Raw genomic sequence first — 23,287 nt, 5'->3', positions numbered from 1 at the left:
TCCGCTGCCACTTTGCGGGTGGTTGGTGGGGGGTAAGGGGGCAGAGGGTCGTGATCGGTCTGGGTAGCGGGGTGGGGAGGTGGATAAAGGGGACAGTGATGACTGTGGGGCCATCGCTCCTGCTTTTCGCTCCCAGGCCGCTTTCTCCACTTTCTGCAGCTCGGGAGCGATCTGACACGGGCGAGCTTTTCCAAATTTTTTTCTAACTACACATGCGCAGTTCAGAGCTCCGATCATTTCGGGCACGATAAGCCCCGCCCACAGCGCGATTCGGACCCGCGGTTTTTTTTCAGGCTAAGTGCCAATGGGGGCGCCTGAAAGCAGATTTCCAAGTCGGATCTGAATTGCGCCCAGATTCAGCACTTAGAATGAAAATGGTAAAATCAAGTCCTATGAGTCACGAGTATTGCTGAACATTGTGCAACCATCAGTGAACATCCCCCGAATGGGGTAGCCAATTAGGGATTAGATTGCAATTTTCCCAATGGTACATTGTCTTCCAGCTATGATAGGAGCCAGGCAATGAAACAGAGGTGGCTTCACAGCAGGAGGATTGAACCGTGGTCCACCTGAAGCATTTTATTAAGTTGCCAGCATTAAACTAGTGCTCAGGTCACCCAAAGCAGAAGCCATGTGATTGCAGCCACTATTTTGGAGACTGACGTTTCCATGAATCTAGCTCTTGTTGCAATGAAAGCACTTCCATTGTGCTAGAGCCACTCCTGTTGCATATCTTTGCATATGTTGGCAGCACGGTAGCACAGTGGTTAGCACTGCTGCTTCACAGCTCCAGGGTCCCGGGTTCGATTCCCGGCTTGGGTCACTGTCTGTGTGGAGTTTGCACATTCTCCTCGTGTCACCCGGGTTTCCTCCGGGTGCTCCGGTTTCCTCCCACAGTCCAAAGATGTGCGGGTTAGGTTGATTGGCCATGCTAAAAATTGCCCTTAGTGTCCTGGGATGCATAGGTTAGAGGGATTAGTGGGTAAAATATATGGGGGTAGGGCCTGGGTGGGATTGTGGTCGGTGCAGACTCGATGGGCCGAATGGCCTCTTTCTGTACTGTAGGGTTTCTATGATCTCAGTTCCATTTAATGATAACTTCAAAAATAGCATTAGATAAAAGAATCAACAAAACAAACAAAGATTCATGATAGCTGATGAGAAGTGATGATTTGATTTGATTTATTATTGCCACATGTATTAGTATACTGTGAAAAGTATTGTTTCTTGCACACTATACAGACAAAGCAAACTGCACTTAAGAGAAGAAAAAGAGAGTGGAGAATGCAGTGTTACAGTCAAAGCAAGAGTGTCGAGAAAGATCAACTTAATATGAGATAGGTCCATTCAAAAGTCTGATTGCAGCAGGGAAGAAGCTGTTCTTGAGTCGGTTGGTATGTGATCTCAGACTTTTGTACTTTTTTCCCAACGGAAGAAGGAAGAGAGTGTGTCCGGAGTGCGTGGGGTCCTTGACTATGCTGGCTGCTTTTCTGAGGCAGTGGGAAGTGTAGACAATGTCAATGGGTGGGAGGCTGGTTTGAGTGATGGACTGGGCTTCATTCACAACCCTTTGTAGATTCTTGCGGTCTTGGACAGAGCAACCAGAAAGAATGCTTTCCCTCGTGCAGCTGTAGAAGTTGGAGAGAGTCGTAGCGAACATGCCAAATTTCCTTAGTCTTCTGAGAAAATGGAGACGTTCCTCATTGCTACCTTGTGATATGATTTCTGTTGGTCTTGATTGAATTTCTGCAATCTCAATAATGTATCGATTCCTTGCAGGTATCTGATTTTGGAGAATGTGAAATGCACATTGTTGTGGGAAATGTACCACTGAGTCAGGCTTGAAGGTTTCAAGAATACAGTTTTATTTTAACGAAGACAAGGCACTAACAAGTAGCAAACCTTCTCTCAATGAGACAATAGGAGCAGTCCATCTTTATACCCTTTACACAATAGATGAACCAGACATCTAGCCATTATCACATCGTTGTAATCAAGTAGGTGATCGATCATGAACACATCGTTTTGGACAAATACAGACAGATACAGACATAAGCATGTTAACATCGCATTGTTCTATGAATGGATACATTTCCTACGTCAGTGGCTATCAATGGTTTTAGTATCGGTCTATTCATGTAGTAATTTACAGTAATTGGTTTTCCTGCAGTTATTGTTCCACTGGAGCAAGCAGAGAGGGAGTGATTGGAGGCAGGAGTGCTGGTGAGAGATTGATTGAATTATTTATTTATTTAATTAGTCAGTTAGTGTGTGTGTTTTTTTTAGGCCTTTACTTTTGTAGTAGTATTTTTCTTAAGTTTAAAGTGAAAACCGGAAGTGGGCTGCTAAGGAGTCTGGGAAGGGTTTTTTAAGCGCGCGAAGTATAAAAGGTAGGCTGCAGTATACAGCGGGCAGCGTCGGGAGCGGGCAGTGGAGTGAGTGGGAAGCTGAGTGAAAGCTGTCAGGGCTTTGGCTCACAGGGCTTAGGCAGAAAGGGCGAGGCAAGGCAAGTTATTTTTATCCAAACCTATATAGGATAAGGGTAACTATGAGTGATAGGCCAGTTCGGTGCTTCCGGTGTGGGATGTGGAAGTTCCTGGAAACACCTAGCCTCCCGGAGGACCACATTTGCGCCAGGTGCGTGGAACTGCAGTTCCTGAGGGACCGCGTCACGGAACTGGAGCTGCAGATTGCTGACCTTGGCCTAGTCAGGAAGAATGAGAGAATAATTGACATGAGTTATAGGGAACTAGTTACACCGGAGCATCGGGAGGAAGCCACGTGGGTCACAGTTAGGAGGAGTAAAGGTCAGAAGGGTAACGTACCAGTGAGTATTCCAGTGGCTGTCTCTCATAATAGGAAGGGCTCGGCGACAGGTGTGAGAGGGGAGGGGAGTGAGCAATTAGTGGAGGGGTCACCTGTGGTTGTCCCACTCCAAAACAAGTATATTGTTTTGGATAGTGTGGAGGAGGATGACTCTCCAGGGGTAAGCCACAGTGACCAGATCACTGGCACAGAGTCAGGCTCTGTGGCCTGGAAAGGAAAGAGAGGGGTTAGGAGAGCAATAGTGGTGGGGGACGAGTCGGTTAGAGGCACGGACAGGCGATTCTGTGGGTGCGAACGGGACTCCAGGATGGTAGTCTGCCTACCTGGTGCTGGGGTAATGGATGTCACTGAGCGGATAGGAGGCATCTTAAAAGGGGAAGATAAAGAAGCGGATGTCATTGTACACATTGGTGCAAATGACGTAGATAGGAAGAGCAGGGGGATCCTACGAGAGCAATTCAAGGAGTTGGGAAATAGACTAAAAAGTAGGGCCTCCAGGGTGGCCATCTCTGGGTTGCTCCCAATGCCTCGTGCCAGTGAGACTAAGAATAGGGAGTTAGTACAATTGAATGCTTGGCTAAAGGACTGGTCCAGGAGGGAGGGCTTCATTTTCCTAGATCAATGGGAAGTTTTCAGGAGAGGATGGCATGAATATCCTGGCTGGGAGTTTTGCCAGTGCAGTTCGGGGGGGTTTAAACTAGTATGGCAGGGGGGTGGGGATCAAAATATTAGGTCTACAAGTGTAGAGGCTGGGGACGAGCTTGGGGCAGGGACAAGGCTGGCAAAGAAGAAGAGCACTCTGGGGGAGGATGACCTCACTGGGCCTGGAGGTCTGGAGTGCTTATACTTCAATGCAAGGAGCGTAGCAGGTAAGACAGACGAACTTAGGGCCTTAATGCTCACGAGGAATTTGGATGTGGTTGCGGTGACAGAGACTTGGTTGAAAGAGGGACAGGACTGGCAGCTGAATATTCCGGGGTACAAGTGTTTTAGGCGAGACAGAGGAGGGGCCAAAAGAGGTGGGGGAGTAGCAGTATTAGTTGGAGAGCATATTACAGCGGTGCAGAGGGAGGACAATTCAGAGGGGTCGTGTGACGAGTCACTGTGGGTGGAGCTCAGAAACAGGAAGGGCGCAGTCACTATGTTGGGGGTATACTACAGGCCCCCCAACAGCCCAAGGGAAGTGGAAGAACGGATATGTCAGGAGATACTGGGTAGGTGCAGGAAAAATAGGGTTGTTGTAGTGGGAGACTTCAATTTCCCTGGTATAGACTGGAAATCGCTGAGAGCTGGGACTCTGAATGGGGAGGCATTTGTAAAATGCGTACAGGAGGGTTCTTTGGAACAATATGTAGATAGCCCGACTAGAGAGGGGGCTATACTGGACCTAGTACTGGGGAATGAGCCCGGTCAGGTCTTCAAAGTTTCGGTAGGGGAACATGTGGCAAATAGTGACCACAATTCTGTTAGCTTTAGGATAGTGATGGAAAAGGATGAGTGGTGTCCCAAGGGTAAGGTGTTGGATTGGGGGAAGGCTAACTTTAGTGGGATTAGGCAGAAATTGGCAGCTGTTGATTGGGAGAGGCTGTTTGAGGGTCAATCCACATCTGGCATGTGGGAGTCTTTTAAGGAACAGTTGTTAGGGCTGCAGGACAGGCATGTGCCTGTAAAAAAGAAGGATAGGAAGGGTAGGATTCGAGAACCGTGGATAACCAGGGAAATTGAGGGACTGGTCAAAAAGAAAAGAGAGGCGTATGTTAGGTCCAGGCAGCTAAAAACGGAGGGAGCTCTGGAGGAGTACAAAGAAAGTAGGAAAGAACTCAAACGGGGAATTAGAAGGGCAAAAAGGGGTCACGAAATGTCCTTGGCAGACAGGATTAAGGAGAATCCCAAGGCATTTTATTCATACGTTAGGAACAAAAGGGTTGTCAGGGAAAAAATCGGACCCTATAGGAGGGAGTGCTGCTCGGGCTGCAGTGGAGAGTGACAGTTGGTGTCTCACTGTGGGAGTGCTGCTCGGGCTGCAGTGGAGAGTGACAGTTGGTGTCTCACTGTGGGAGTGCTGCTCGGGCTGCAGTGGAGAGTGACAGTTGGTGTCTCAGTGAGGGAGTGCTGCTCGGGCTGCAGTAGAGTGTGACAGTTGGTGTCTCACTGTGGGAGTGCTGCTCGGGCTGCAGTAGAGTGTGACAGTTGGTGTCTCAGTGAGGGAGTGCTGCTCGGGCTGCAGTAGAGTGTGACAGTTGGTGTCTCACTGTGGGAGTGCTGCTCGGGCTGCAGTAGAGTGTGACAGTTGGTGTCTCACTGTGGGAGTGCTGCTCGGGCTGCAGTAGAGTAATTAATTTATTTAATTATTTTTCAGTTCAATTAGTGAAAAAAATCGGAGGTTTTTTTTTCTCTAAACAGGAAATAGGCCCAGCAGCAGCCTGGGAAGATTTTGGAGGGTTTAAAAGTAGGCCGCACCTTTGAGCGGGCAGCGTCGTTAGCGGGCAGTGGAGTGAGCAGGGGACAGAGTGAGAGCTAAAAGGGCTTTGGCTCACAGGGCTTCGGCGAGGAAGGTTGTTTGTTTGTTTTTCTTCGGTTACACCCCCTTTTTGTTTTATCCCCAAAACTAAAAAGGACATGGCTGGTATGAGTGGGAGGCCAGTATACTGCATTCGGTGTGGGATGTGGGAGTTCCTGGAGACAACTTGCCTCCCGGAAGTCCATATCTGTGCCAGATGTGTGGAACTGCATCTCCTGAAGGATCGTGTAAGGGAGCTGGAGCTGAGGCTCGATGAACTCAGTTTAGTTAGGGAAAATGAGAGAGTCATAGATAAAAGTTATAGTCAGGTAGTGACACCAGGGTCTCGGAAGGAAGACACGTGGGTCACGGTTAGGAGGGGTAATAGTCAGAAGGGTGATGTGCCAGAAAGCACCCCAGTGGCAGTCTCCCATAAGAGAAAGGGATGGGCAACAGATGGGAGAAGGGAAGGGAGTGAGCAGTCTGTGGAGGGATCCCCTGTGGTTGTCCCCCTCCACAATAGGTATATTGTTTTGGATTCTGTGGAGGGGGATGACCCTCCAGGGGTAAGCCACGAGGACCAGATCGCCTCCACGGGGACAGGCTCAGGGGTCCGGAAGGGAAAGAAGGGGTTTAGGAGAGCGATAGTTGTGGGGGACGCAATAGTTAGAGACACGGACAGGCGCTTCTGTGGGACTGAACGAGAATCCAGGATGGTAGTCTGCCTCCCTGGTGCCGGGGTACTGGATGTCTCCGAGAGGGTAGGAAGCATATTTAAAAAGGAAGGTAGTCAAACGGATGTGATTGTACACATTGGGGGAAATGATGTAGGTAGGAAGAGCAGGGGGGTCATACGAGAGAAATTCAGGGAGTTGGGTGCTAGGCTAAAAAGTAAGACCTCCAATGTAGCAATCTCTGGACTGCTCCCGGTGCCTAGTGCAAGTGAGGCTCGGAACAGGGAGATTCTACAGTTGAACGCGTGGCTAAAGGACTGGTGCAAGAGGGAGGGTTTTAAATTCATAGATAACTGGGAAATCTTCAAGTCAGGATGGCAACTGTACAGAAAGGATGGGTTACACCTTAACTGGAAGGGAGCAAATATCCTGGCTGGGAGTTTTGCTCGAGTGTTTCGGCAGGATTTAAACTAGTGTGGCAGGGGGGTGGGGAACAAAACAGGAGGTCAGTAAATACTGAGGCTGGGGTCGAGCTGGGGGCCAGGGCAAGGCTAGCTAAGAAGAGGAGCACTCTGGAGGAGGAGGACCTGACTGGGCCTGGAGGTCTGGAGTGCATCTGCTTCAATGCGAGGAGTGTAACGGGTAAAACAGACAAACTTAGGGCCTTAATGCTTGTGCGGAATTTGGATGTGGTTGCGGTGACGGAAACTTGGTTAAAAGAAGGACAGGACTGGCAGCTGAATATTCCGGGGTATCAGTGTTTTAGGCGAGACAGAGGAGGGGCTAAAAAAGGTGGGGGAGTAGCGATATTAGTTAGGGAGCATATTACCGCGGTGCAGAGGGTAGACAACTTAGAGGGGTCATGTACTGAGTCGCTGTGGGTGGAACTCAGAAACAGGAAGGGTGCAGTCACTATGCTGGGGGTGTACTACAGACCACCCAACAGCCCACGGGAAGTGGAGGAAAGGATATGTCAGGAGATTCTGGATAGGTGCAGAAAAAATAGGGTTGTTGTAGTGGGGGACTTTAATTTCCCTGGCACAGACTGGAAAGTGCTTAGAGCTGGGGGACCGAACGGGGAGGAATTTGTAAAATGCGTACTGGAAGGTTCTTTGGAACAGTATGTAGATAGCCCGACTAGAGAGGGGGCTATACTGGACCTAGTTCTGGGAAATGAGCCCGGTCAGGTCGTCAAAGTTTCGGTAGGGGAACATGTGGCAAATAGTGACCACAACTCTGTTAACTTTAGGATAGTAATGGACAAGGATGAGTGCTGTCCTACGGGCAGGGTGCTAAATTGGGGGAAGGCTGACTATAGCCGGATTAGGCAGGAATTGGTGGATGTTGATTGGGAGAGGATGTTCGAGGGTAAGTCCGCGTCTGGCATGTGGGAGTCTTTTAAGGAACTATTGATAAGGCTGCAGGATAGGCATGTGCCTGTAAAAAGTAAAGATAGGAAAGGTAAGATTCGAGAGCCGTGGATAACCAGGGAAATTGAGGATCTGATTAAAATGAAAAGGGAGGCGTACGTTAAGTCCAGGCAACTGAAAACAGATGGAGCTCTGGAGGAATACAGAGAGAGTAGGAAAGATCTCAAACGGGGAGTTAGAAGGGCAAAAAGAGGGCACGAGATGTTCTTGGCAGGCAGGATTAAGGAGAATCCTAAGGCATTCTATTCATACGTTAGGAACAAAAGAGTTGTCAGGGAGAAAATCGGACCTCTCAGGGACAAAGGAGGGGAATTATGCTTAGAACCCAAGGGAATAGGGGAGATCCTAAATGAATACTTTGCATCGGTATTCACGAAGGAGAGGGGCGTGTTAACCGGGAGTGTCTCGGAGGGAGGTGTTGACCCGTTAGAGAAAATCTCCATTACGAGAGAGGAAGTGTTAGGTTTTTTAGGGAACATTAAAACTGACAAAGCCCCAGGGCCTGATGGCATCTATCCTCGACTGCTCAGGGAGACGAGAGAGGAAATTGCTGGGCCTCTGACGGAAATCTTTGTCGCTTCTTTGGACACGGGTGAGGTCCCTGAGGATTGGAGGATAGCGAATGTGGTCCCGTTGTTTAAGAAGGGTAGCAGGGATAACCCAGGAAATTATAGGCCGGTGAGCTTGACGTCCGTGGTAGGGAAGTTGTTGGAGAGGATTCTTAGAGACAGGATGTATGTGCATTTAGAACGGAACAATCTCATTAGTGACAGACAGCATGGTTTTGTAAGAGGGAGGTCGTGCCTTACAAATTTGGTGGAGTTTTTTGAGGAAGTGACAAAAACGGTTGATGAAGGAAGGGCCGTGGATGTCGTCTATATGGATTTCAGTAAGGCATTTGACAAAGTCCCACATGGCAGGTTGGTTAAGAAGGTTAAGGCTCATGGGATACAAGGAGAAGTGGCTCGATGGGTGGAGAACTGGCTTGGCCATAGGAGACAGAGGGTAGCGGTCGAAGGGTCTTTTTCCGGCTGGAGGTCTGTGACCAGTGGTGTTCCGCAGGGCTCTGTACTGGGACCTCTGCTATTTGTGATATATATAAATGATTTGGAAGAAGGTGTAACTGGTGTAATCAGCAAGTTTGCGGATGACACGAAGATGGCTGGAATTGCGGATAGCGAAGAGCATTGTCGGGCAATACAGCAGGATATAGATAGGCTGGAAAATTGGGCGGAGAGGTGGCAGATGGAATTTAATCCGGATAAATGCGAAGTGATGCATTTTGGAAGAAATAATGTAGGGAGGAGTTATGCAATAAATGGCAGAGTCATCAGGAGTATAGAAACACAGAGGGACCTAGGTGTGCAAGTCCACAAATCCTTGAAGGTGGCAACACAGGTGGAGAAGGTGGTGAAGAAGGCATATGGTATGCTTGCCTTTATAGGACGGGGTATAGAGTATAAAAGCTGGAGTCTGATGATGCAGCTGTATAGAACGCTGGTTAGGCCGCATTTGGAGTACTGCGTCCAGTTCTGGTCGCCGCACTACCAGAAGGACGTGGAGGCATTGGAGAGAGTGCAGAGAAGGTTTACCAGGATGTTGCCTGGTATGGAGGGTCTTAGCTATGAGGAGAGATTGGGTAGACTGGGGCTGTTCTCCTTGGAAAGACGGAGAATGAGGGGAGATCTAATAGAGGTATACAAGATTATGAAGGGTATAGATAGGGTGAACAGTGGGAAGCTTTTTCCCAGGTCGGAGGTGACGATCACGAGGGGTCACGGGCTCAAGCTGAGAGGGGCGAAGTATAACTCAGACATCAGAGGGACGTTTTTTTTTTTACACAGAGGGTGGTGGGGGCCTGGAATGCGCTGCCAAGTAGGGTGGTGGAGGCAGGCACGCTGACATCGTTTAAGACTTACCTGGATAGTCACATGAGCAGCCTGGGAATGGAGGGATACAAACGATTGGTCTAGTTGGACCAAGGAGCGGCACAGGCTTGGAGGGCCGAAGGCCTGTTTCCTGTGCTGTACTGTTCTTTGTTCTTTGTTCTTTGAAGGGGGGGAGGTTTAACACAGATATCAGAAGGACATATTTCACACAGAGGGTCGTGGGGGCCTGGAATGTGTTGCCGGGCAAGGTGGTGGAGGCGGACACACTGGGAACGTTTAAGACTTATCTAGACAGCTATATGACCGGAGTGGGAATGGAGGGATACAAAAGAGTGGTCTAGTTTGGACCAGGGAGCGGCGCGGGCTAATTGTTCCTTGTTTCTCGTTTCAAGGCTTCATTCTATGATCATCTTGCTGGTGCCAGTACAGAGCGAGACTGCGGATAGTTGGGAACCTGTCTCGGGGGCAGGGAATTCATATGGTGTTCATGGAAGTGGAAATGACTAGGGTTGGGAAGCATTTTCCGATCAGGGCCATTGTGATCTCCTGGACTCGTTTCGATCGCCTCAGGGGGTCGGAGAGGAATTTCCCAGATTTTTTTTTTCCCCATATTGGCCCTGGGGTTTTTCACTCTGGGTTTTCGCCTCTCCCTGGGGATCACATGGTCTGGAATAGGGGGGTGGGGGTGAGTTAATAGGTTGTAATGAACAAAGCATCGTAGCTGTGAGGGACAGCTCGGTGGATAGGATATTGGTATGTAGATAGGCTGGAAAATTGGGCGGGGATCCTGGATTCAGGATTCAATCCTGGACCGGGGAGCGGCGCGGGCTTGGAGGGCCGAAGGGCCTGTTCCTGTGCTGTATTGTTCTTTGTTCTTTGTTCTTTGTTCTCTCAAGGACAAAAGTGGGGAATTATGCTTGGAGCCCAAAGAAGTAGGGGAGATCCTAAATGAATACTTTGCGTCGGTATTCACAAAGGAGAGGGATGTGTTGACTGGGAGTGTCTCGGAGGGGAGTGTTGAACCATTGGAGAAAATCTCCATTACAAGGGAGGAAGTGTTAGGTTTGTTAGAGAGTTTAAAGACTGACAAATCCCCAGGGCCTGATGGAATCTATCCAAGGCTGCTCAGGGAGATGAGAGATGAAATCGCTGGGCCTCTGACGCAAATCTTTGTCTCGTCACTGGATGCAGGTGAGGTCCCAGAGGATTGGAGGATAGCTAATGTGGTCCTGTTATTTAGGAAGGGTAGGAAGGATAACCTGGGTAATTATAGGCCAGTGAGCTTGACGTCCGTGGTGGGGAAGTTGTTGGAGAGGATTCTTAGAGATAGGATGTATGCGCATTTAGAAAGGAATAAACTCATTAACGATAGTCAGCATGGTTTTGTGAGAGGGAGGTCATGCCTCACTAACCTGGTGGAGTTTTTTGAAGAAGTGACCAGAATGGTTGACGAGGTAAGGGCCGTGGATGTCGTCTATATGGACTTTAGTAAAGCGTTTGACAAAGTCCCTCATGGTAGGCTGGTGAAAAAGGTTGGATCTCATGGTATAAGGCGGGGGGGGGGGGGGGGGGGTGGCTAGATGGGTGGAGAACTGGCTTGGTCACAGAAGACAGAGGGTGGTAGTGAAAGGGTCTTTTTCCGGCTGGAGGCCGGTGACTAGTGGTGTTCCGCAGGGCTCTGTATTGGGACCTCTGCTGTTTGTGATTTATATAAACAATCTGGAAGAAGGTGTAACTGGGGTGATCAGTAAGTTTGCGGACGACACAAAATTGGCAGGACTTGCAGATAGTGAGGAGCATTGTCAGAAGCTACAGAAGGATATAGATAGGCTGGAAATTTGGGCAAAGAAATGGCAGATGGAGTTCAATCCTGATAAATGCGAAGTGATGCATTTTGGTAGAAATAATGTAGGGAGGAGCTATACGATAAATGGCAGAACCATAAAGGGTGTAGATACGCAGAGGGACCTGGGTGTGCAAGTCCACAGATCCTTGAAGGTGACATCACAGGTGGAGAAGGTGGTGAAGAAGGCATATGGCATGCTTGCCTTTATAGGACGGGGCAGAGTATAAAAGTTGGGGTCTGATGTTGCAGATGTATAGAACGTTGGTTCGGCCGCATTTGGAATACTGCGCCCAGTTCTGGTCGCCACACTACCAGAAGGACGTGGAGGTTTTGGAGAGAGTACAGAGGAGGTTTACCAGGATGTTGCCTGGTATGGAGGGGCTTAGTTATGAGGAGAGATTGGATAAACTGGGGTTGTTCTCCCTGGAAAGACGGAGGATGAGGGGAGACTTAATAGAGGTGTATAAAATTATGAAAGGCATAGATAGGGTGAACGGTGGGAAGCTTTTCCCCAGATCGGTGGTGACGTTCATGAGGGGTCATAGGTTCAAGGTGAAGGGGGGGAGGTTTACCACAGATATCAGAAGGACATATTTTACACAGAGGGTGGTGGGGAGAACGTTTAAGACTTATCTAGACAGCCATATGAACGGAGTGGGAATGGAGGGATACAAAAGAATGGTCTAGTTTGGACCAGGGAGCGGCACAGGCTTGGAGGGCCGAAGGGCCTGTTCCTGTGCTGTATTATTCTTTGTTCTTTGTTATGTATTCCCGATCCCACCTGTAGCTAATCCCGTTATCCAACCCTATTGTCCTTATCCTAAAGAGTGCCTCAAGCCCTGGCTGGCTTCCTGCAGGATCTGATTCCTGCATGTTTAACTTTAAATAGCTGTCTGTCCTTTATGTTTTAATCTCAGGTGTCTGTCTGTACTAAAAGTCAGTGCCTGTTTAATGTCTCTTTCCCAGGTGACTGTTGATGTGCCAGGCAGTTATTATTTTTTTAAGTGTACTCATCTGTATATTTTTTCTCACTTCAGTCCCCACTTCTGGTCGGATTATGAGTTTAATAATCCCTAAACCACCAGGTTTATATGTATAATTCTTTGTTCTTCTTCTTTCCTTCTTCATTTCTTCTGATGTCTTCGGGGATCTTCATCGGGGCTTCTTCTTCGATGTATACACTGGCTCCTGGCATAATTCTAGTCACCATCACCTTGCAACAGACTTTTAGGCATCCAACAATCAGACAACAGACAATTACAATTGAAATGAGCATGACCAATCCATGTAATAAGTAAGATTCCCAGGACCCCCCTACTAGCCATTCCAGCCAGTTACTTCCTTTCTTGGGTCCCTGTCTGAAGCTATCAAGTTGTTTTCTGATGCTATTGATGACCTGTGTAATGTTATAGGACTCGTCTGTGACATGGGTTATGCATTTATTGCCTATAATTGTACACACTCCCCCTTGTTGTGCTAACTGATAGTCCACTGCGTATCGTGTCTGTTGTCCATATAATCTCAGTTCAGCCATTTCTTGGTTAACAGCCTCCAGTGCTTTTGAAGTGCTGTTTCCCAGGACTGTTAGTCCACAAACAATATGATTCCTATTCTTTGCACTAATCACTCCTGCTGCCCCCCCCCCTCCCCCCCCCCCCGCCCAGGGATAAGGCTGCAAGGAACCCATATCCCAGTGAGGATCCCATTGTGCCCGGGGCTTCCCAGTCAGTGCAGAATTCTTTGCTGATAGCCTGAGTTACTATTCTCCTCCGAATATGCCCCTTCTGGGGGCATGGAACAGTCAATGGTCCTATTGTTCCTACTGCAAAACTGTTTGGGAGGTTTGGTGTTTCTCTTGTGTAAATACCATTGAAGAGGAACACATATCCCTTCCTCGCCCAGTAACATTTAGTGTCTTGATTATGAGTTTGTTCATATTGCCAATTGTTCGGTTTGCTTGACTCCCTGTTTGATCCCACCACCTGGTAAGTATCAAATGGGTATGTCCATTTGGCTGAGCTAACGTGAGTTCCATTGCATTGTCCACAAATAAACTGTCTTCCCGCGGTTATATTCAGACATTTCTGTTCATCACAAGTGCAAGTAAATTGTCCCTTATTAACCCGACAATGTTGACGGACACACTGCGTCTGTACGCAGGAATCATTCTTAGGGACTAAGGCATAGGCACATCCTCCTCCCTGCCCCGTAAAACAAAGCGGATAGCTTGCAGTATCTGAACAAGCTTTTCCTCCCACCTGTTGGAACCCCCTGCACACAGGATCTGTGGGGTTTACAAGTCCCACACATCTCCCCTGTATACCTCTTTTATATTTGTCAATTTGTCCCTTACAGGGTGCATCTGATGTATCTACAGTATATAAGTCATGAGGGGTCCACCCAGGGGTGGCGACAAATAGGGCTTCTACCGATTGTGCTAACGGGTAACATACAGTTCGATTCCCGTGTAAATGTATGTGAGCTTTGTAAAACAAGTTATCCTCCAATCCAGTTAAATTTACAGTCGCGACAACGCAAAGTAATACAGTTACATACACGATTACATACATATTCACAACGATCAAATATCAGACCTAACACTATAATTCATATAATCTTTACAAGTTATATTATCTATCAACCTGCGCGCGCCAGTCGTTCTTGCTTGCAGTCTTTGCCTGTGTTGAGGAAAGCATTTTCGTTAGTTTGTCAATTTAATTACTTATTTGTTCCCTTGTGTAATTTTAGCTGTGTTCAGTGTTTCCAGACACCTTTCCCTCTTATGTCTAGACAGGCACAGGTGTCTCCACTAATTATAACTTCATATGGCCCATTCCATTTTGGTTTGTCAGGTAATGTTTTTACTAGGATGCGACTTCCCGCTGTTGGGACGTTAGGGAGCATTTCAAGCTCTCTCTCTCTGTCTTTTATTTCCTGGTTGTCCTTTACCAATTTGCACATCCCTTTTAGTTGGGTGCTCAGTTCCAAAACATATCTCCTGATTTTATCTTTTAGTGGACCTACATCGGTCCCACCTGTTATGATGCTTTCGGGTAATTGCATCGCCCGTCCTGTCATTAGCTCATAAGGGGTTAATCCGGTTGTCCGGTTTGTGGTAGCCCTTAATCTCATTAGTATAGTGGGCAATACCTCTGTCCACATTTTTCCCGATGTTTGTATGGCTTTAGCTAGTGCATTATTCATTTAACTACATATCCCCCTTCCATAGAAAGCTTAGTGTGAATTAAATAACACTTTGCACTGGCTTTTTGGCTGCAGCTGGACATCCATTCATTTGTATATAATCCTATCAAAAGATATCACTTTCCCCATTAAAATCACATGCCATACAGCTCCCATCTTTATGTGATGTACCCTTACATTATCTCTAATTTGATACACAATATATAGTATATAAATATATCATACAAAGTTGGTTAAGGCTTTTCAGGATTTGATTTTATTCTCGGGTCTATTTGGCAGTGCTATACTGTATAATAAAAATAATCAAGCGGCAGTTGTATCATACCACTTTACACATCGTAACTGTGATATCCAAACCCTTTTAATTTAAGCCGTTTCCATTTTTAAACTGAGCTCCAGATCAAAACCCCCGCACTCTAGGAAAATAACAGACGCCGAATCAAAATCAAAGTAGGTACAATACATACTAGTTATTTGATTAGAAACATTTTGGTTTGATTCTTAACTGGCTAGATTTTAAGCTTTGCAGGGTTTTTATATTTGGCAAACCTTGAACAATAGATGGCACATGAAATTCCAACGGCAGTACATAATTTTAACCGGTTACAGAATACTAAACTATCCGATGTTCGTAAATTGCGATATTCTGCAGACTTTAATACTGTATTTCACTGACTTGATATATTTTAAACTGACTCATAGACAACATATTTACCTCATTCTTTTGTTCCTGCTTTTCTACCTTTCCACAAAATTACTTATTTTCTTCTCTTAACTTCTCAACTAACTCCTATAATTTCTACTTCAAGACAAAGGAAAGAGCACATGGTTCCTTCCAAGGTTTAAATCCTTTCTTAACATTAAAACATTAAAGCGAACAACAACAAAACATCCACGCAACCACTTTGTTTAAACACACACAGACACACATGGAAGCTTCCAACAGTCATTCCACAGCACATCCTTTTTCATTCAAACTTAACATTTCAAACTGGGATGAGAGTAAAACACTCAAAGAGAATACAGAACATTGATTAAGACAGTCGCTTTTATTCTTCTTTCTTGCAAACTGTAATTGACTCAAAACAGAAGTAAATTCAAGATATCTTATCACTTTAATTTTTAACAGTTTTAACACTCCCCCAGCCCCCCTGAGGCTAAACCAAGGTGCAAAGCACTGCACCCACTGCCTGCAGCAAACACTCCACAGGAACAAACAGGCTTCTCCAGCTCCCTGCTCTCAATCTAATACAACAACAACCACCTACATTCGACAAGCTACCAGATCACACAAACACACTGAAGTACAAAAACTAAGATCTGTCCTATCCACCCCCAGGTACGCCACTAGCCCATTCTACCAATTCATTGTAATCGTGGGACATAATCACTCCCATTTTTAGGATGACCTGGTGAGCACTAGAGAGTCCATCCTTAAAAGCCTGGATGAACGCTCAGTCCCCTCGACCTGGGTTCCCTTGTCCTGAGCACTCTTGATATACCTGGAACAACCGTTCCCCATATTCAGAAGCTCCTTCCCCTTTTAACTGTTTTGTTGTGGTAATTCTGCTCCAGTTAGTGGGAGCATTCCCTAATACCCTCTGAATCTCTGCTTTAAACTGGGTGAAGGGTGCCTGTTGGGCATCTATCTCCGATGTTAGGGCGACTACATGTGTCCACCGTCCCCCATTATAATCCTGTGCTGGAGGAGCGACGAGTCCACCTGTTACCCGCCTCCACTTATCCGCTGGACAGGCTGCCCTGACCAGCTGGTGTACGTCTCTCAGGTGTAATTGGTGTCCTACCCAGATTGTATCTAATTCTTCCCAGAATTTAGTGTTTGCGCTTCTCGGTTCCAGGGAAGCCATTATTTGCTGCCTCTCACCTGGGGTCCAAAGATGTGCGGGTTAGGTTGATTGGCCAAGCTAAATTGCCCCTTAGTGTCCCGGGATGCGTAGATTAGAGGGATTAGTGGGTAAGTATGAGGGTTAGAGGGATTAGCAGGTAAACATGTAGGGATACGGGGATAGGGCTTGGGTGGGATTGTTGTCGGTGCAGACTCAATGGGCCGAATGGCCTCTTTCTGCACTGTAGGGTTTCTATGGGTGAAGAGTTTATAATTTGCCTTTGGCTGCGCATCTGTTCCCCCCCAGGTTACTGGTGCTAAGTTGTGTTCTAGCGCTTCCCACTCCTCTGAAGGAGCAGTTGGTCCCTGCTGTGTGGACTCATAAGGAGGTAGAGGAACAGTTTCCCCTCTCCATTGCTTTTCTTCTAAAACCTGGTTTTGCTTCTCCAGTTCCCTCACTCGGGATTCTAATTCTCTAATCCTTGCTTTATCTTCACCCCACTTCTTAGTAGAGGCGACTACTTGCTCAATTAGACCAGCTAACTGATGTGTTAACATTACTCCTATCTTCTTTGTCTTGTTTCTCTTTTCTTTATCTATCCACTCTCTCTGCTGCTCTAAGGTGTGAGAAGTATCCCAGCCATCCTTTTGCATTCTCTTTATTAACTCTTTCCTGTCTGTCATGTAAATTTCAATGAGGGATTAGGGATTTCAATGTAAATTTCAATGAGGGATGATGGTATAGATAGAGTGAATGCAAGCAGGCTTTTTTCGCTGAGGCTAGGGGAGAAAAAAACCAGAGGGCATGGGTTAAGGGTGAAAGGAGAAAAGTTTAAAGGGAATATTAGGGGGGGCTTCTTCACGCAGAGAGTGGTGGGAGTGTGGAATGAGCTGCCGGATAAAGTGGTAAATGCGGGGTCACTTTTAACATTTAAGAAAAACTTGGACGGGTTCATGGATGAGAGGGGTGTGGAGGGATATGGTCCAAGTGCAGGTCAGTGGGACTAGGCATAAAATGGTTCGGCACAGACAAGAAGGGCCAAAAGGCCTGTTTCTGAGCTGTAATTTTCTATGGTTCTATGGATCCTGCAGGTCCCCTTTTAACTTCATTATCTGCCATTTCGCAGACTTCACTAACCCCGGCCACGATTACTCCCTAGTAAAGTGTGCTCTCTACTGTAGGGACTTCACTACCCTCGGCCACTATTACTACTCTAGCACCATGTTTCACTACCGTTACAGGGTTTCAAGTTATACTCACGGCTTCCACTATTACCGCCTCGGCAATGTGCTTCTCCACCGGAGTCCGGTTTAGGTCAGAGTTGATCAAGCTCCTTTTCCACCCTGCTTTTCACAACATTGACAGTACAGTTCCCAACTTTTCAAACTTTCATGCAATCAGATGGCAACTCTGCGTTTGTTCGCCACTACAGAGTTTGATGTTAACCGACCTCTGCCACTTGTGCTTCACAATCCTAAGTGCCCTTGGTGTCTCTTTACCCACTTCAATCTCCTGGTCTTCGCGTGGGAAGTTCCTCCTCTTATCAACTGGTCTAAGGCAGGGTTTTGAGACAGGCACTACCTTGTCCTCTTGTCGGTCAGCACAAGCAACAGTTACTTATCACTATCAGCAGTTAGTACTTATCACTATATCATATACAACAATACTTATTAAGTTTAACCCCTTGCAAACTGTATTCTTGACCTTATCCGACTCTCACAGATTCAGTGATCTCTACCCCAGCTCCGATCGTGGCCAATCGATCTCACCAGTAATAGGATCCTAGCCGACTACGCCAATTGTTGTGGGAAATGTGCCACTGAGTCAGGCTTGAAGGTCTCAAGAATACAGTTTTATTTTAACGAAGCTTCGTGGAGACAAGGCACGAACAAGCAGCAAACCTTCTCTCAATGAGACAATAGGAGCAGTCCATCTTTATACCCTTTACACAATAGATGGACCGGACATCTAGCCATTATCACATCATTGTAATCAAGTAGGTGATCGATCGTTAACACATTGTTATGGACAAATACAGACAGATACAGATATAAGCATGTTAACATCGCATTGTTCTATGAATGGATACATTTCCTACATCAGTGACCATCAATGATTTTAGTTTCGGTCTATCCATATAGTAATTTACAGTAATTGGTTTTCCTGAAGTTATGTATTCCCGATCCCACCTGTAGCTAATCTCTTTACCCAACCCTATTGTCCTTATCCTAAAGAGTGCCTCAAGCCCTGGCTGGCTTCCTGCAGGATCTGATTCCTGCATGTTTAACTTTAAATAGCTGTCTGTCCTTTATGTTTTAATCTCAGGTGTCTGTCTGTACTAAAAGTCAGTGCCTGTTTAATGTCTCTTTCCCAGGTGACTGTTTATGTGCCAGGCAGTTATTATTTTTTAAGTGTACTCATCTGTATATTTTTTCCCACTTCAACATCATTATCTGAGCTGATCACTGACTGACCGAAAGCTGAAGGGATGATGAGGAAAACCATCAACGATGTAAGCGATTAACGTCTTGGTTTCCCCCAGGATTGGAGTGGGGCGGGCGGGTGGGTGTGGGGGCATGGGTAAGGAGTCTGAGCAACAAATTGCACTATGTTTATGACTAAATGCTCTCAGTGTGGAAGCTTGGGCTCATTATGGAGATGGGGGTTGGGCTTAGTAAGGAATGAAATGAATGAATGAATTAAGATGATGTTTAAAGAAATGCTTGCATTTGTATAGTGCCTTTCACTGCCCCAGGATGTAGAAAAGCACTTTACAGCTGCCGGGGTATAGTATAGTAACTCTGTAGGAAACCATCTGTGTACCATAAGCTCCTGTTAAAAGCAATGTGACAATGATCAAATACTCTGCTTTAGTGAAAGGTATTGGTCATGTCATTTGGAGAACCTTCCTGCTCTACCTCAGATTCATGCCATGGGATCTTTTACATCTACCTGACAGGGCAGACAAGACCTTGGCCTACATGCACTCTCTGTGCTCTCAATGTGGCATCCATTTCCCATTCCATTTCATCTTGAGGTAAAGTTTGTGATCGGCAATCCATTCCCAACATCCAACATCTTCATCATCTGAAGAGACATACTGGAGGGGCCTCTTCCCGTTGACGGGATCTTCTGATCCCGCTAATGATGCCCTCCCGCTGTGGGTTTCCTGGAGATCTGGGAAATCCTATTGACAGCGGTGGCTCCAGAAGATCCTGCACCACCTCCCACCACCGAGAACCACACCACGCTGGGTTGAGGGGACGGGGTGGGTAGGGCAGAAAATCCCCCCCATCGACTCAAAACATTTGGATTTGTGTTTCTCGTGGTGGGAGCTGGCATGCCATTTGCTGGCTGTGGGATCCTCTAGTCCCACCAATTGGATTCCCCACTGACTGCCTGGAAACCACAGAGGGGGTACACCATCGGCGAGACCAAAAGATCTCACCGGCATGAACAGCCAGAAAATTCTGGTCGATATCTCTGTTTCTCTACCCACAGATGCTGCCAGACCTGCTGAGTCTTTCCAGCATTTTCTGCTTTTATTTAGATTCTGGTTGATCTGTGCTTCAACTGCATTAATATATTTTGTTTCAATATCCTTTCATACCCTAACTAAATAAAAATGTATCAGTCTGAATAATTTCAGTTGGCTCTTTTGGAGACAGTTTCAGATTGTTCTGCATTATTCCTGGTTTGTGAGCATCACTGTCAAGGCCAGCATTTCTTGGCCACCTCTTACTGTCCTTGAAAGGACTGGTTTACTTGACTATTTCAGAGGGTGGTTAAGAGTCAACTCCATTACATGTCCGCCAGATCAGGTAAGGACGACAGATTTCGTTCCCTAAGGAAGAAAATTGTGTTTTTGACAATTGATGATAGTTCCACGATCACCATTACTGAGACTAATTCTTAATTCCAGATTAATTAATTACAATTATTAATGAATTGAACTTAAATTCCACAAATTACTCAATAGGACTTCAACTCATGGCACCAAAGCATTAATTTGGGCATTTCCTCTCCACCAGAGTTTCCTAAACTGCCTGTTTCAAGATGCTTCTTGATTTTCTTCCGAACTGTTCGAGCTCTGATTTTAAGATTATGCCCACTCTAGATTTCCCTAACAGAGGAAATCATTTTTCTGTCACTCTTCAACTGATCCATTCATCATTGAGCACTGCGATTAAAGTAAAGGGAAAGGCTGTTGGCATCGCTCTGCATCACGAACCAGCTGTCCAGCCAACTGAACTAAACCGACCCTCTGCACTTTGATTAAGTCACCTCTCAAACTTCTAAAGTCAAGATAATATATACAATCTTTTTATTTAACTAAAATCAAAACACTGCTGCTGGAGACCTGAAATGAAGACAGAAAGTGCTGGGAAAGCTCAACGGGTCTGACAGCTTCTATGGAGAGAGAAACATGTCCAATATGACTCAGCTTCAGAACTGAGCTCTGCTGGAACTGGAATTCCATTCTGAAAAAGACTCATATCGGACTTGAAACTTTAACTTTTTTTCTCTCTGAGTATGTGCTGAGCTTTTCCATCACTTTCTGTTTTTATTACTTATAATTTTCCTCTTTGAGCTGCATCATTCCGGAGAATTGAAAGAACAAAGACAAAGAACAAAGAAAATTACAGCACAGGAACAGGCCCTTCAGCCCTCCAAGCCTGCACTGACCATGCTGCCTGACTGAACTAAAACCCCCTACCCTTCCAGGGACCATATCCCTCTATTCCCATCCTATTCATGTATTTGGCAAAAGTCACTATTGTACCTGCTTCCGCTCCCTTCCCCGGCAGTGAGTTCCAGGCACCCACCACCCTCTGTATAAAATGATTGCCTCATACATCTCCTTTAAACTTTGCTCCTCGCACCTTAAACTTATGCCCCCGAGTAATTGACTCTTCCATCCTGGGAAAAAGCTTCTGACTATCCACTCTCTCCATGCCCCTCATAATCTTGTAGACTTCTATCAGGTCGCCCCTCAACCTCCGTCGTTCCAGTGAGAACAAACCAAGTTTCTCCAACCTCTCCTCATAGCTAATGCCCTCCATACCAGGCAACATCCTGGTAAATCTTTTATGTACCTTCTCCAAAGCCTCCACATCCTTCTGGTAGCGTGGTGACCAGAATTGAACACTATATTCCAAGTGCAGCCTAACTAAAGTTCTAAAAAGCTGTAACAAGACTTGCCAATTTTTAAACTCAATGCCCCAACCGATGAAGGCAAGCATGCCGTATGTCTTCTTGACTACCTTCTCCACCTGCGTTGCCACTTTCAGTGATTTGTGTACTTATACACCCAGATCCCTCTGCCTATCAATACCTTTGAGGGTTCTGCCATTTACTATATATTTCCTATCTGTATTAGACCTTCCAAAATGCGTTACTCACATTTGTCCGGATTAAACTCCATTTGCCATCTCTCCGGCCATGTCTCCAACCAATCTATAGCCTGCTGTATCCTTTGATGGTCCTCATCGCTATCCACAATTCCACCAACCTTTGTGTCGTCCGCAAGCTTACTAATCAAACCACATACATTTTCCTCCAAATCATTTATATATGTTACAAACAGCAAAGATCCCAGAACTGATCCCTGAGGAATGTCACTTGTCACAGCCCTCCATTCAGAAACACACCCTTCCACTGCTACCCTCTGTCTTCTATGACAAGACTGTTCTCTTCCTGTGGGGGAGCACTTCAGCAGTCACGGGCATTCAGCCTTGGATCTTCAGGTAAGCGTTCTCCAAGGCGGCCTTCATGACACACGACAGCGCAGAGTCACTGAGCAGAAACTGATAGCCAAGTTCCGCACACATGAGGACGGTCTAAACCGGGATGTTGGATTTATGTCACATTATCAGTAACCCCCACAGCTTGACTCCTGGACTTGCACAATTTCACAAGCTGTACTGTCTGGAGACAATACACATCTCTTTAACCTGTGTTGAATGCTCCCTCCACCCACATTGTCTGTGCATTTAAGACCTGGCTGGCTGTAGAGATTTGCATTCTAATCAGTATTCTGTAATTTGATTTCTGTGTCTGTGCCCTGTTTGAGAACAGAGACCACTCCATCTGACGAAGGAGCATTGCTCCGAAAGCTTATGGTATTTACTACCAAATAAACCTGTTGGACTTTAACCTGGTGTTGTGAGACTTCTTACTAATGATGTGGAGATGCAGCCGTTGGACTGGGGTAAACACAGTAAGAGCTTTAACAACACCAGGTTAAAGTCCAACAGGTTTATTTGGTAGCAAATGCCATTAGCTTTCGGAGCTTGCCTCCTGGACTTGCAGAATCTCACTGGCTGTCCTGTCTGTAGACAATACACATCTCTTTAACCTGTGCTTAATGCTCCCTCCACTCACATTGTCTGTCTCTTTAAGACCTGGCTGGCTGTAGAGATTTGCATTCTAATCAGTATTCTGTAACTTGATTTTGTGTCTCTGTATGCCCGTATGAGAGCAGATATCCACTCCATCTGACGAAGGAGCAGTGCTCTGAAAGCTAATGGCATTTGCTACCAAATAAACCTGTTGGACTTTAACCTGGTGTTGTTAAAACTCTTACTGTTCTATGACATGGCCAGTTCTGCATCCATCTTGCCTGCTCACCTCTGATCCCGAGCGACTTCACCTTCTGTACCAATCTGCCATGAGGGACCTTGTCAAAGACCTTACTGATGTCCACGTAGAGAACATCCACTGCCCTACCCTCATTAATTATCTTCATCACTTCCTCAAAAAACTCGATCAAGTTAGTGAGACACGACCTCCCGTTCACAAAATCATGTTGCCTCTCGTTAATATGTCCACTTATTTTCAAGTAGGAGTAAATCTTGTCTCGAAGAATCCTCTCCAATAATTTCCCTACCACTGACATAAGGCTCACCGGCCTGTAATTACCTGGATTATCCTTGTTACCCTTCTTAAACAAAGGAACAACATTGGCTATTCTCCAATCCTCTGGGACCTCCCCTGTAAGAAGTCTCACAAAACCAGGTTAAAGTCCAACAGGTTAATTTGACAGCACTAGGTTTCAGAGTCTCAGGCTCC

Source organism: Mustelus asterias, chromosome 20 (genome assembly GCF_964213995.1).
Source record: "Mustelus asterias chromosome 20, sMusAst1.hap1.1, whole genome shotgun sequence".
NCBI classification, from domain to species: Eukaryota; Metazoa; Chordata; class Chondrichthyes; order Carcharhiniformes; family Triakidae; genus Mustelus; species Mustelus asterias.
The sequence above is the reverse complement of the archived record's forward strand: the minus strand, read 5'-3'. Positions refer to the sequence as shown.